Source organism: Lacerta agilis, chromosome 10, assembly GCF_009819535.1.
Source record: "Lacerta agilis isolate rLacAgi1 chromosome 10, rLacAgi1.pri, whole genome shotgun sequence".
In the NCBI taxonomy this organism is placed as follows: Eukaryota; Metazoa; Chordata; class Lepidosauria; order Squamata; family Lacertidae; genus Lacerta; species Lacerta agilis.
In genome coordinates this window covers 40,567,832-40,581,763 of record NC_046321.1, presented here as the reverse complement: position 1 = coordinate 40,581,763, position 13,932 = coordinate 40,567,832, and positions in this window count along the sequence as shown.

Below are 13,932 nucleotides of genomic sequence, written 5' to 3'. Positions count from 1 at the left end.
AATTTTTGCTCATTCATCCGGGACCTGAAATTATGTTACCGTAACCCCTTAAAATTAGCAAGACATACGGTTCTGTAACTATCCAGCTAGCTGCTACTTCCTATACATAGCTGAAATCATTATCGGAGTTCTTTGTGTTTGATCTTGCAGCCCCCTCCTGTGCTGTACAGTTGAATTTAACCCCCCCACCCCACCCCAGAAACTTCTTAAAACTGCATCTTTTGGACAAACCACACTAATCTGGAAGCATACTCTTTGGGTGCCTGATTCTCAACACTGCCCCCCCCCACCTACTTTTATATGTAGCTTAATAGCTAAATATACTTGTGTAATGGACATGGATGGCTTAGTGATGGCTGCTTAAGACTAAAAGCCTGAGAAGAGTTATGTGTGCTTAAGCCTATTGAGTTCAGGGGGTTTAGGCACACCTCTCTTGATAGGATAGGCTTGGATTGTACACTATAGTTTGTGACCGATTGATGATTGTTACCGTAGTTACTGGACACCCACCTACTGTGGTGCGGTTTGTAGAAATAAAAGTTTCACAGAGTTTTCCTTCTTCGAGATGGGCTACCAAGTTGAGTTTTTGTCAAAGGTTTCCGGAAAGGGGTGGGGAGAGCTCCCAAGAGACTGTTTGCTTTCTTTTTATTAACTGTTTGAAAACCACTGTTTTATTGGGCTAATTTATACTGCTGAGAGCAGCTATACAGAATTAAAATATAGATTAGAGACAAGGAAGTGCCACCAGATATTAAAGCATATAAGGTGAGCAGGTGTTTTTAGTGTTTCCACTAATATGTGAAGGGAAAGAATTAAGAAACTGCTCCTTCCCTGCTCACAAGCACTAGCTTAAGTGAGGCTGGCTTTACATAACATGTAGAAGAGAGGCTGGATCTAAATGCAGTAGTAGGAGGTGGTAAAATGAACTGCCGTGCCAGGTTGCAATTAGAGCAGCATCCCCAACCAGGTACCCTCCAGATGTTTTGGACCACAACTGGCATCAGCCCCAGCCAGCATGGCTAATGGTCAGGGCAATGGAAATTGTCCAAAATTTCTGGAAGGTCCCTGTTGAATAAGGCTGAGATAGTAAATTAACATCCTGGACAGCTTAATAGGATGGGTTGTCACAGCTTTTACTGTGGACTAAAAGGTTGCTTGACACCTATAGACTCATAATTCAGAAAACTGTTCTGCGTTTTGGGCTTTATAACAAGCTTTCCAGCTCAGCAACCTTTTCAGTAAGCATTTTTCTGTTTTTCCTTTGTGATATGACTGCAGCACAAAGGCTTCATTATCTGATTCTATTGTTTGTTTACATCACAGTTCTGTTCCTTGAAGACAGGTTTTGCTATCTTCAGTGTATTTTATTAATAATTCTTCCCTTAAAGCAAACCTCTATAAATAAAACTCCCACATAAAAGAAATCTTCCCAAGAGTCAAACATTAAATGCTCTCCAAGTGTAAGATTTCAATAGATTTGCTAACTCCCTACTGGTATCTTTAGATGGCTTCAGCTTGTGAGCTATGGAGGGGGAGAAGATGGTCAATGAATCTACCTTCCCTGTCCCAATTATCTTGTCTTTTAGATGGAAGTGGAATACAGTGGAACCTTGGTGTGGAGAACTAGCCCAATGCCAGGTAGGGGTTAAATTTTGTGACAGTTAGAACCCTTAGGGGCGGGCTCAGCCTGGGTATAAAACACCCCTCCCTGTGGTCAGTGGGAGAGTTAGACATGTGGAGAGTTAGAAGTGTGAGAGTTAGAAGGGAGTTAGAAGTGTGGAGAGTCAGAAGGAGAGTTGAGTTAGTTGAGCAGAGCGTGAGTCAGGAGTGAGAGCTGGGAGTTTAAGAGTCTGAGGTGGAAGTTAGCAGAGAGGGTAAACAGATTGTGAAACGTGTTGTTATTGGTATTTAGTTATTTGTTAGAGGTAATAGGCCGGTATCATTTAGAGGTAATAGGCCGGTATAGGACAACCGTTATAAGCTTATTGAACATCCTTTTATTTATCAGCAACCACAAGCTTTTGTACTCAATAAACAACTTCTTTGTTCACAATATCCTCGTCTGTGGTAAATGAAGTAAGCAGGTTCCAGCCAGTAGTCTGGTGGGTTGCAGCTGGAGACCATTTGTCGTTGGTGCAGCACTCATAGACCGTGAAACGTCCGGGGGTGGCTGTACAGGGCGAAGTGCCCGCGACACTTGGTTCTCAAATGGCTTAGTTGATGAACAAATCAGAACCCAAACACCGCAAACCCAGAAATGCTTTGGTTTGCAAACTATTTTTGGAAGCCAAACATGCTACGCTTCCATTCTGAGTGCTTCTGCTGAGGTCTGTTGGCTGGCGAGTCCCGAGCACCCACGCAACACAGAGGTGATATTTGGAGCTTATATTTGGCGATTTTGTTTTTGCAACTTTTTCGGGTTATTTGTTTTTGTGACTGTGTGGAACCCAGTTCAGCTAGTAGTGGTGATGTGGAGGAGTTAGTGGAGGACCACAAGACTGAGCTCACCACAGAAGAACTTCAAAACATTCTGACGGAGCAGCAACAGGCGGCAACTGAGGAAATACCTTCAGAGCAGGAGGAGAGCAGAGAAAGTGTATCTACTGCAGTGATCAAAGAAATGCTTGCAAAATGGGCTGACGTGCAAACTTTTGTTGAAAAATATCACCCTGATAAAGCTGCTGTAATTCATGCCACTTACACTTTCAATGATAATGTTATGTCTCACTTTAGACAATTTTTAAAACATCGGAAAAAGCAACTCTCAATTGAATTTTTTTAGTGAGGAAAAGAATTAGTGGGTCTGAACCAGGTGTCAGTGGTTTAAAAAAAGCAAAGGAATGAATGGCAGGAGAGGGGTCACCGAAGAGGACCCCAACCTCCCCATCCAAACAATGACTATCATCAGTGCAGATAAGAAAAAATTACATTTTCATTTTTATCATGTACAATACTGTTTTATTTATTTTACAGTATAATACATTGTTTATTGCTTTCATTTTATGGATCAGTGGTCTCGTTAGATAGTAAAATTCATGTTAAATTGCTGTTTCAGGGTTTGTTTTTAATTGTCAGGAACGGATTAATCCATTTTGCATTACTTTCTATGGGAAAGCGCACTTTGGTTGTCAAACATTTTGGAAATTGAACGGACTTCTAGAACGGATTAAGTTTGAGAACCAAGGTACCACTATACTGTTTTCTCAAGAGGGTGTGAGACAAGGATGGATTATTAGATGCACAAGTAGAAATTGCTAAATATATTAACCTGTGAGCGTTTAAAGGGCTTTTGAGAAAATAGTTGGGCAGGGCTCACTTTGTTGTGCTGGATGCCATTTAGATGTTGTTTGTACTGTATCAGTTCAACCTAAGAAGAAAATTGGACAGCCCAGCAACCATTGATATTAGGAATTCATTCAGATCCTGTTCCTTAGGAGATACTACAAACAATTTTTAAAATAAATTGTATATAATATTTTGAAATTAAAAGGCTGTTAAAAAATAGTTCCATAATGTTTAGCTTTGGCTAACCTATTTAGATTTAATTAAGTTGTAGAGGAGTTGCTGACTAACATCTGCATGGGTGTTCTGCTCTCATCTAGTAGCTCAAGTGATGCAATGCTAATCTTCTAATTGAGAATAATAATGTTTATGAAACTTCATTGGAGACCTAAATGCCTAAGCATACTACTTAAGTGAAACTGATCAGAACAAAAGCAAGCAAGAAACCGGACAGAGCAATTCTCTTCTCACATTGCACCAGAACCAGACATACACTAAGCACAATGCCAGATGAGCAGCATTTAACATTCAATGCATGCTAAGTCTGGGAGAGGAGGATGAAAACACACAACCAGAAAACCAAACATTTCCACAGCCCACCAATCAGGGACCATTCCAGCGACGTTGCCCACATGCAACACTGACATGAACTCTCAACAGTGGGAACATGTCCCCATGTCATAACACACAGCAAGCAAATATTGCCAGAGCACCCACAATTCATCAACCCTAGTGGCAATGCCAACAATACTACTTTCAATTCCAAAGCGCCCTTACAAGCATTCCAATCTTCTTCATGCTCCCCACAACCACAACTTTGGAGTAGCCTAAGAGAATAAGAGGGGAATATCTCCCATTGCACTGAATGCAATGATTTGGAATGGATTTTTTTCTCTCCTGGGTCTGGGGCTAGTGTAAAGTCATACCTTTGATGAGGGTGTGGCTGAACACTGAATGTTTGTCGGTCCCATGTAAGTGTACTCCTCCCCTGTGCCACTCGGTGTTATGTATGCCAGGGGATCCTGCGTTTCATAGTACTGTAATGCTTTTTGGACCTCTTTAGCTCCTGTGCTTTGTAAGCCGCAGAGCTCCAAGGCGAGGCCTTTTTTGCAGTCTCGTTTTATAGCACTAAATGACAGTTGTGTTTAAGAGGCCTGCTACTTCATCATGACACACTCATGACTCCCATTTTCTGCCAACTGAATGTTCCAGCTGTAATCCCTCAGCCAACAGATCTTCAGTACTGTATAATATTGATTAACAAAAGTAGAAGGGACTGTTGCTGAGTTGGGCACATTCATTAATTCTATCACAAAGTAGATTCCATTCTCTTAATACTGCTGGGTTGTGTGGATTAGAAAAATTGAGTCTTAGAGCAACTGTTAAAATAATTACTCATAATGAGGGAAGAGCAAAATTTAGTTCACATGACTTAATAAATAAATCACATTAGACCTGAGTGGTGTGATTTCATCTCTTTATTTCATCAGCATGAGTTACACTTCTAACAAAAGCACAATATAATAAATACATTTATAGTCCCTGGCAACACAGAACTGAGAAGCCAAGAGCCTCAGCCTTTCAGATCCTGAAATGTCAAAGTCTAATACATAGAATTTTTCAAAGTAGTTAGATTGTGTGGATGAGGATCCGTGGGAAGAAGACAACCAGCAGCCACAACTACTTAGAAATACAGCTGGAAACCACCCTATTAGTCAATCCATGAAACAAATAGACAGACGTACACAATATAAATAAGGAAAAGTGGGGAAAATGTGCTTTTGACTGGCAACAAATACATACATAACTTCCCTGTTCGCCTTTTCAACTCAAAAGGCTATGTGCTAAAGTTGCCTGTTTGGGGAGGAGAAATCTACTGTGACTTTAAAAAACACAAGGCAAGCAGAATATAACCAGTGGGTTTTTGTCCCCACTGCATTTTTACATTAGTAAAACTTTTGCCTGTTTGGTGTGGCTAATAAAGGCAGAGGGAAGGCCGCTGGCTGCCCTCATTCCAGGAATATCCCAGTGGTGAGTGGACACAGCTTTTACAACCCAATTCTGTGTATGCTTACTCAGAAACAAGTTCCACTAAGTTCAACTAGGCCTTTTCCCAGGTCAGTTTCATTGGATTGCAGCCACAGGAAAGGGAGAAAGCCCTTGAGTGCACTGTCTCCCTCATTAAGACTTAATGCTTCCTTCCGTAAAGATTTCAGTATCTCACTGAAGGAAAATACATTATTTAATTTTTTACGCACTTCCAATGTGGCAGTTAATATTTGCTAGCTAACAGTGAAATTTTACGAAATCCAGAATCAACACTAATACAACAGCATACTCTTTGATGTGGGACAACCACACTCAAATCCCTTTAGATTCCGTGACTAACTTGGCAACATGTTGAAACTCTTTGTACTAATAAAACGGATTGGTGGACCCCAAACCATCATGAGGTCTAGTGACAAAGTAGAAAAACATTGTAAATAAATATCTCTTGGGCTCAAGCTTTATTTTCTGTTGTGCTTTTGTGTTCTTTTATCTCCCTTGTTGCACTGATTTGCCACTGGAAACCACTATGAAAGTCCTGCTTACCTTTCTCCAGTCATGGATATTTAGTATTACTGCATTGGAATAAGCTCACTTCTGAATGCTTCTACTCATCCTTGCCTTTCTGAATTCAGTAGGATTCCTTTGGGATATTTCATACACAAGAGGAAAAGACAAATTCCAAAAGTGAAGGCACTGAAAAGCTGAGATTGCTGGCTTCTCAGCTGTAACCAGGGAACATGGAGGCCATTTATTATTGTACTATGTTTTTGATGAAAAAAGCACACAAATGTATCTTGGAACACTTCAGATATGAATTGGTTTGTGACAGGAGTGGGGAAACTTTTTCAGCCCAAGGTTTTATTACATTGTGGAGACTGCATGCCACTGGTAGGCAGGGTCAGAGGCAAAAAGTGGGCAGAGTGACTCCTACCTTTGTGCAGAAAACTACATTCCAGTTATGCAAGTGTTAGCAGTTTCTATACACACCGCTCACATGCACATCTTTCACCCAGGCAAGCAAGAAGCATTATTGCAGTTCAATGACACATTAGAGCCAGGCAAAAATACTTGAGAAGGATGCAGAGCAGATCTGAGATTCCTCAGCCCTTGTTTACTAGGACATGAGCTTTTATATACTCGTCTACTGCATCAGATATATGATGAAAATGGACATCTGTACACGGGGGGTGAGGGACCGTGAAGGATTGGAACAAATTAAAAAGATGAGAATGAATGATAACATGAATGAAAAATTACTTCCTGGCTAAGAAGTAGCTCTATCTGAGCCATTTTTAAAAAATTCCATTTTGTAGTCCGCAGGCAATCTCTTCTGTCATCCCTGACAGAAGAATTGCTGAAGAAGAGAGGTAAATTAAGAAGCTCTACTTGGAAAGACTTCAGCCTAGGACAAAAATAATAATAGTACTTACTTTAACCACTGCCTTTTTCTGGACAAAAAAATGGAAGAGGTTGGCAGCTTGAAGTTTTGCAGTAAACTCTCAGGTCTGCTTCATATACTGCATTTGTAAGGTAAAATGATTTTGCATGTACATGTGAAAATGTAAAGGATAAACATGACAAGCTTGTTTGAACTTGTGTATTATACAAATACACCTGCCAAAAGCCTTGGCTTGGGTGTCTGATTAGCCTACACCCATTGGCCAACACAGGTGTGTTTTAAGTAACTATCATTTGACTGAACCCAGTGTCTTTTCTCATAAACCTCATTTTATACGTACCTAGGTTGGTAAACAGCATCATGCCATGGAGCAGAAGCACACCAACCCTCCATAAGCAGATAATGTCATCTGGGAGCTGGGCACTCATGTGAAAGACTGATTGCATGAAAGTCCTAATTGTGTGATTCTTCTCCCCACCTTACATTTATTGGAAAGGTCTCTTGAGAGAGGGGTGAAAAACCACATGAATAGGCTCTCTACATGGTCAGTGCTTGGAGCACTCAGGTTGCAAGTGATATTATTTGTGTGGGAGATTGGAGACACAACCATGCTATTTCTCCATCATAAAAAACCAATTATTAGCTAAAGTATGTGTGAGCCAGGCTGCAGTCCTATGCACACCTGGGAGTACACCCCAGTTAACACATTTCAGATAGCTACTTAAGCATCACCAAAGAAAAAGAGAGGAAATGCATCACTCCCCCACCCCCTGCCAAAAATAGAGGACACAGATTTGCAAAATACCTGCATGGGCCCATGTATAGGTCTTGATGGAAATTTAGAAATAATTACTATAATTTAAATAGAAATGCAACAACCTCACCACCATAGGGAAGACACTGAACAGATGACTGAATGCCTTCTCGGTGTGTTGTCCAAGTGATTAAGTGATGATGAATAACTACAAGCCCCTTTTTAATGGTACTTTAATGGACTCAGACTTGACAGTCCTTTAAACAGGGAACTGTCATCTATGAACTAGGACATATGGCTACACTAGAATTACTTTTGACTCATTACTCACACAGGATGGTCCTGGAGCTTATGCTGGCAATTGGTTAGGCTTCCTTCAGTCTATTTACCGGTATAAGTGAATCAGATACAGTACTCTAAATAAGAATGGGGCATGGTCCCAGGTTGCATCTTTTGTGAGCTAGACTCTAGTTCTTGTTCTGACTTAAAACAGTGCTGGATTTAAAAGCTGTGGTTATCTAACCAGTATTTTTGATACAGAACACATACTCTCTGAAGTTTCCAGTTGACCTCTACAAGGCATTTAATGAATTACTTCCAGAATAAATTAAGCCAGAATCATAGAGGGTGGTATTCAACTAAATTTTATTCAGAGCAGACCCACTGAAATTAATGAACATATATTAGGTCCATTAATTTAAGTGAGTCTACTCTTGAGTAAAACTTAGTTGAATACAACCCAGAAGTGTGCATGCACACGAAAGCTCATACCAAGAACAAACATGGTTGGTCTCTAAGGTGCTACTGGAAGGATTTTTTTTTTTTTAATGTTTTGACTATGGCAGACCAACATACCTGTAACAACAACCCACAATATTTACTGTAATGTCATTTAAGCATATTTGACTTAAATAGTTTTTCTGGATTGCATCAAGGGTCAGCAGTCCTTACAGGGATCTAAATAATTATTTGATTGGGTATTATCACCATCCCACAATGTTTAGTTTTTTTTCTCTTTTTCAAGATACTTTAAAAAGAGGGAAATAAATGCTGTGAGGTTGTGATGATCTCAAGAGAGAAAAAGGGTTGGGTGGGTGTTTAAACTAATCTCAGTTTCAGAGTTCAACATAATGACAATCTGCAGTTAGTTTGAACTAGGAAGCAGATGTTTCCAACCTCCTTGTCTCACCAAAGGAGATGAACATGGGGATATGCTCAGGGCTCAGGCAGGTTAATTCCCAGATCACTCAACTATGGCTTAACATTATGTCTGAATCAGGCCAGAAAATAATGAACAGCACAGTTTGGGCCACACAGGGCATGGAGCTGCAAAATCTAGGTCATAGTGTTTTTCTGGATACTTCATTATGTTCCATTCTAGAGCATGGAACAGGAACTTGAGAAAGATTCTGTGTGAGCATGCCTTATGGACAAGGCTTATGTAGGAACACAAATCTTTTGTTTTTGTTGACACGGGACCTTGAGATTTCCACCATTAAATACACAATATATCTCATTACTAAGGTATTTTGTATGCTGGCTTGGTACTATACAAAAATTTCTGAAACAATTTCACATGGCTAAGTAAATGCATACAAATTCATCATTGTTTAGCTGTGTTTTGATTGAGTGATTAACCTAACCAGTAGATGCTAAATATACCGTATAAATAAATATCCTTGACCTTTAACATATCCTTAGGTCTTTTTTTCTATTTAGCTGCTATAAACACAACCTCTTTTCATAATAAAAAAATTATTATAGAACATTGTTTTAATTCTATCTGCTTCTGAAAGCTGAATATAAGATTATTACATTGGGTTTTTTTTGGTGTTTTTTAAAGGAGTGCCATGGCTCTCATCTGAATTCTATGATGGACATTATCTGATTTCGGCACAGTTATCATTTCTGACAATTCAGCAAAATAATTCTAGTTTTCCATTATCCAGTACCAAAAAGAGGTCCTTTCCTCCAAAACAATCTATTTTAGCTACAGCTAAAACAAAACGTTTTTTTCTCACCAACATTTATCATGCCACATTCCCTGTTTCCCCAGTCAAATACAGTCACCTCCACCTGCACAAAGACTTACTTGCTCATAGCACATGACATTTCCTTCATATTATATTTAGCTGTTGCAGCAGATTATTAATTTGAGAGCCTTGATGAGATGAATTGCTTGGCAGCAAAGACACAGAGTACATCTGCTTCTCCTCCTGTTTCAACTGCTAGACTCAAGTATCTGTTCTTTAAAATCTGTTTTATCATAATTTAGCTGTGTTGAAAATGGGTTTGTGATGTTTTCACATTAAATATTTGTATCCTTACTTACCTGTAGCATACTCATCTTGATAGCAAAGAGCTGTGGCTTTGAGTTAGTAATATCCTGTGTTACATTTGTTTGATAATAGATTAAGCTTGTTGGGATGCCCAGCACAGTCACTATTAGAGCTGTAGCTGTGTCAGTGAAATTACATATTTCAAAAGCCAATTAATCAGTGACATTGGCCTCAGAGTACTGCTATTTTTGCCTCATCTTATATGGGATAAACATGGAAACTGTTATGAGTCTTTCACTGTTAGCTTCCATTTTGTGCTCAGAGGTGAACCAAAGATGGGGTTGACCTTATTTATAGTCTTGCTATTGATTTATCTGTGCTTGACCTTCTTGCCAGTAAGATCATGAGGATCCATAAAGTTCATTTGACTCACTAGAAAACTATGTTGCAATAATGGTAATAAGGTACTGGTGAACTAAAGATCACTTTCATATGCAAGGCGCAAGCTTCCTCTACCACACAGAAATTCTGTAGAAATGTAGACCATATGAAACAGTAGCATGTGCAAAGCAACAAGAAGCCACTTGCCATAAACTTTGTTCTTGATAGGGAAATCCATTCAGGCGGACTATACACAAGGTAAAACCTTCCATATGAGTCATCCTTGCTTGTTTATATGCCACAGTCTACCTCTTACCAGAACCTTCCCCATTACATTACTAGGGTTTTCCATCCTGAAATCCCAGCTGGATTTTACCCAGTCCCCTTTAATTCCCTTATTTTGATTGCTTCTTATCAGTCATCATGCCAGATCATGATGCATTATTTTTTACTAGAAAGCTTATGCTTTGGGTACCTGCCTTGAGTCTTCTGGATAGGTCAGGCTATCCATTTAGATAAATAGTATTCTGGAGTAGCAATAGGAAGACTTGATTTCTCTCCACCCCACGTTGATATCATTGACATTGTAAATGAAAACATATTCTCCAATACAATCCATGTGTCTGTGATTGTTTTGGGTTCCACAAGAGGAGTAAAGTAAGAAAATTCGGAATAGAGATAAGATTTGCTTTCCCTGCTAAATCCCAAGGCACAATGCTCTGTTCCCCCTTGCTCTCTAAGTTTGCAATTAAGTTTGTGCCAATGCATATATCAGCTTTCCTGATAATGCGAGTGAGTGGAGGAGGGTTTTTTTTTACAACTTGGCGTCACTAAGCCCAGACTTTCTCGTTCAGATTTTATCCAACAAGAACCTTACAGCAATCTGATAGGAATTAGTAGAAGTCAATTAGAAAATAGCCCATCAGCGCTGCAGAACATCTGCTTGGAGACTTCTACTTTTTCATGCAGGTTCACAAAGTAATTTGCTGATAACTTTCCATTTTAAAAATGGTGTGGGTTTTCACAACAGGGTAGTCAACCATGTTGCTGCTATCGCAAAGCTCAGCAACCCACTTTTAAACATTGTTTACTTTAAATGATGTCCCTTTGTGGGTTTTCCTCAACAACACCCTTTATTGATGCTATGAATTGGCAGCTGCTGCTTCATTCTTTTATACTACTCGACTGCTGTGCTGCAGTTGTGTGAGATTTGATTTTTCAATCTGAAAGTTGGCAATTCAACATGGTGAAAAGCTCCACAAAAGTAAGTGCTGTTGTGCACACTCATTTCAAAGCCCCTCGATTTGCTGCTGCTTCAGCACCATATTTTTTTTTTAAGTGGGAGTATTCCATTATTTGTTGCATTACTGCATTTATTCACATCTTTGGACCGGTAACAATTGATGGCCATATTGTTGGTTCAATTAAGTCAGTGACGTCTCTTTTCTTGTTTTACTATTTAGATTTTCTGTTGATGATCTGCAGAAATTTGCAAATGAGTCATGGCCCTTCTATATAAAGTTATTTATAAAAGTATTAATGTATTGTCATTTCATAAAAGATTGGGGTGATGTACAACAGAAAACACCATTAAAAACAATACAGAGAATCATTAAAGTGACTGGCTAATAAAATAAAAATAAGAAGCAGCATTGGCCTGTGGGCATCAAAAGGTCTTCCAAGAGACACTGAAACTGTCAGTGATTCAGTTGGCTATTATGTTTACATCACTACTGGAGAGAAAATTGTTTGAATTTTCTGCAGGCTGTCTGTAGTATGATGTTCTCTTGAGCATGCTTTCTATGTGTTATAAAGCAGCAGGGAAACCCAACCCAGATTTCAAGCAACTCTCACTATTCCAATTATCAGTGTGTTGCTTGCATCAGCATTCAGCTTCTTTTTTTCACTACAGAGGGAACCCTCTGCATTTTGCATGTTTCAGCCAGGTGGAAGAATTAATCTTCTCTTTGCAGCTGGATGGAGATGATAACAAGCAGCCTCTGACAGTCTTTTTCACTTACAGCTCCCCCCCCTTGGGGGCATACTATCTGTAGTACTTGCTTACATAAACAAAATATTGCTATGTACAGAAGTTGCATCTTTATTGATTAGATGTTTTTAGTAGTGAGGTTTCCCCCCACTATGCTCAATGCATTTCCAATATAGTTGGCACCAATGTCTGTCAGAATCTATAATATATATATATATATATATATATATATATATATATATATATATATATATATATAAATGTTCCCATTGCATGCGCGGGTGTTACCAACTTGCTCCGTAACCGCTGGACCAAACAGCATCAAATTAGGACACAGCATTCCATGACCATCAGGATAATTAAATTTCAAAAAACCCACACCTGACATACGTAAAATAAAGAATAAATGCAAAAAAATAGGCGCACCTATTAGATGTCACCAGCAACAGCACTGACATCACAACCAGCGACCAATAGAAAGGCGCCACCCAACTCCCGAGGCGACAACTTACAGCCGCCTCCTCAAACGGCTGTCCGCCATTTGCAGCCTAACTTTCAGCCACCGCCTTAAGGGGCCCGACAACGCATAACAAGCAGGCAGCTGTTCGCAGATAGGCGGGGGCGGGGGGCGCGATAGAGCTGCGTTGCGAGGCCAGGTTGCTATGGTAATGCGGGGCAAAAATGGAGGCCACCAACCCCCGAAGAAGCCGTCTGCGTGTGCGTGCGCGCCTTCCCAGCCCACAGCAATCGACAGCCACTTTCCAGAACACTAGCTCCATTTGGAATTATACAGCAGTAAGCAACAGAGTTTCAGGGTGACCAGGGAAAGTGCGGAGGAGGGGAAGGTAGCAAGCAGAAACGGGGGGGAAAGATGGCGAGGAGGCAGGCGGAAATTCAACGGAAGAAGCTGTGTGGAGGCAGTCAGAAATGGGGGGAAGATGAAGAGGAGGCAGGTGGAAATTCAACGGGAGAAGCTATGTGGAGGGAGGAAGAAACGGGGGGAAATACGGAGAGGAGGCAGGCAGAAATTCAACGGGAGAAGCTGTGGGCATGGACAGTTTACATTTATATATATATAGATCTTCCTTTTCCATTTCACAAAAAAGCCACCGCAACGCATGGCTGGGCCAGCTAGTAATTTATACAAATATAATGGACTATATTAGTCATTCCTTTTGTTCAGAAGAATATTTTATTTTTCAGTTTGCCATTGTGTTTAACCAATTAAATCCAGTACAGGTTGTTTATTGTTTGGAACATACAAACAATCACTCCTACAAAAAGGAGAATCTCTAACCCATTTAAGTAGCTAGCAGCATCACTGCAATGAGACAGCTGGAATTTGAACCAGGGCTTGGAGAAACCCAATGCCCAATGGAGGGATGAAAATTGGGGTAAGAAGAGTGAAAAAGGAGTGAGACCATTAAATTGTTCAACAGCACAATCTATTCAGAAGTTCCATTGATTTCAATGGGGTTTACTCCCAGGTAGGTTTCTGCACACTACAGTATAGGATCGCAGCCTAAGAGTCTAAAAATTGACCGCAATTAGCTTATAGTATATGGCTTATTGAGTATTAAGAGAGACTTAACAAGTAATTGTGGTTTTGCTGTTATAAGAACAAGCCAGTATGAGACTTGGACTTGCATGCTGTTCCTTGTCCATCATGTGCAGGAAGAAGAGATCTAAAGCTAAAGATCTAAATGGTGGTTTGTTGAAGTCACAATTTGTCGATATGTCAGGACAGCAACTTGATCCTGGTTTAGACTAGGACCAGTGTGACCTGTGTTTGGGGGTG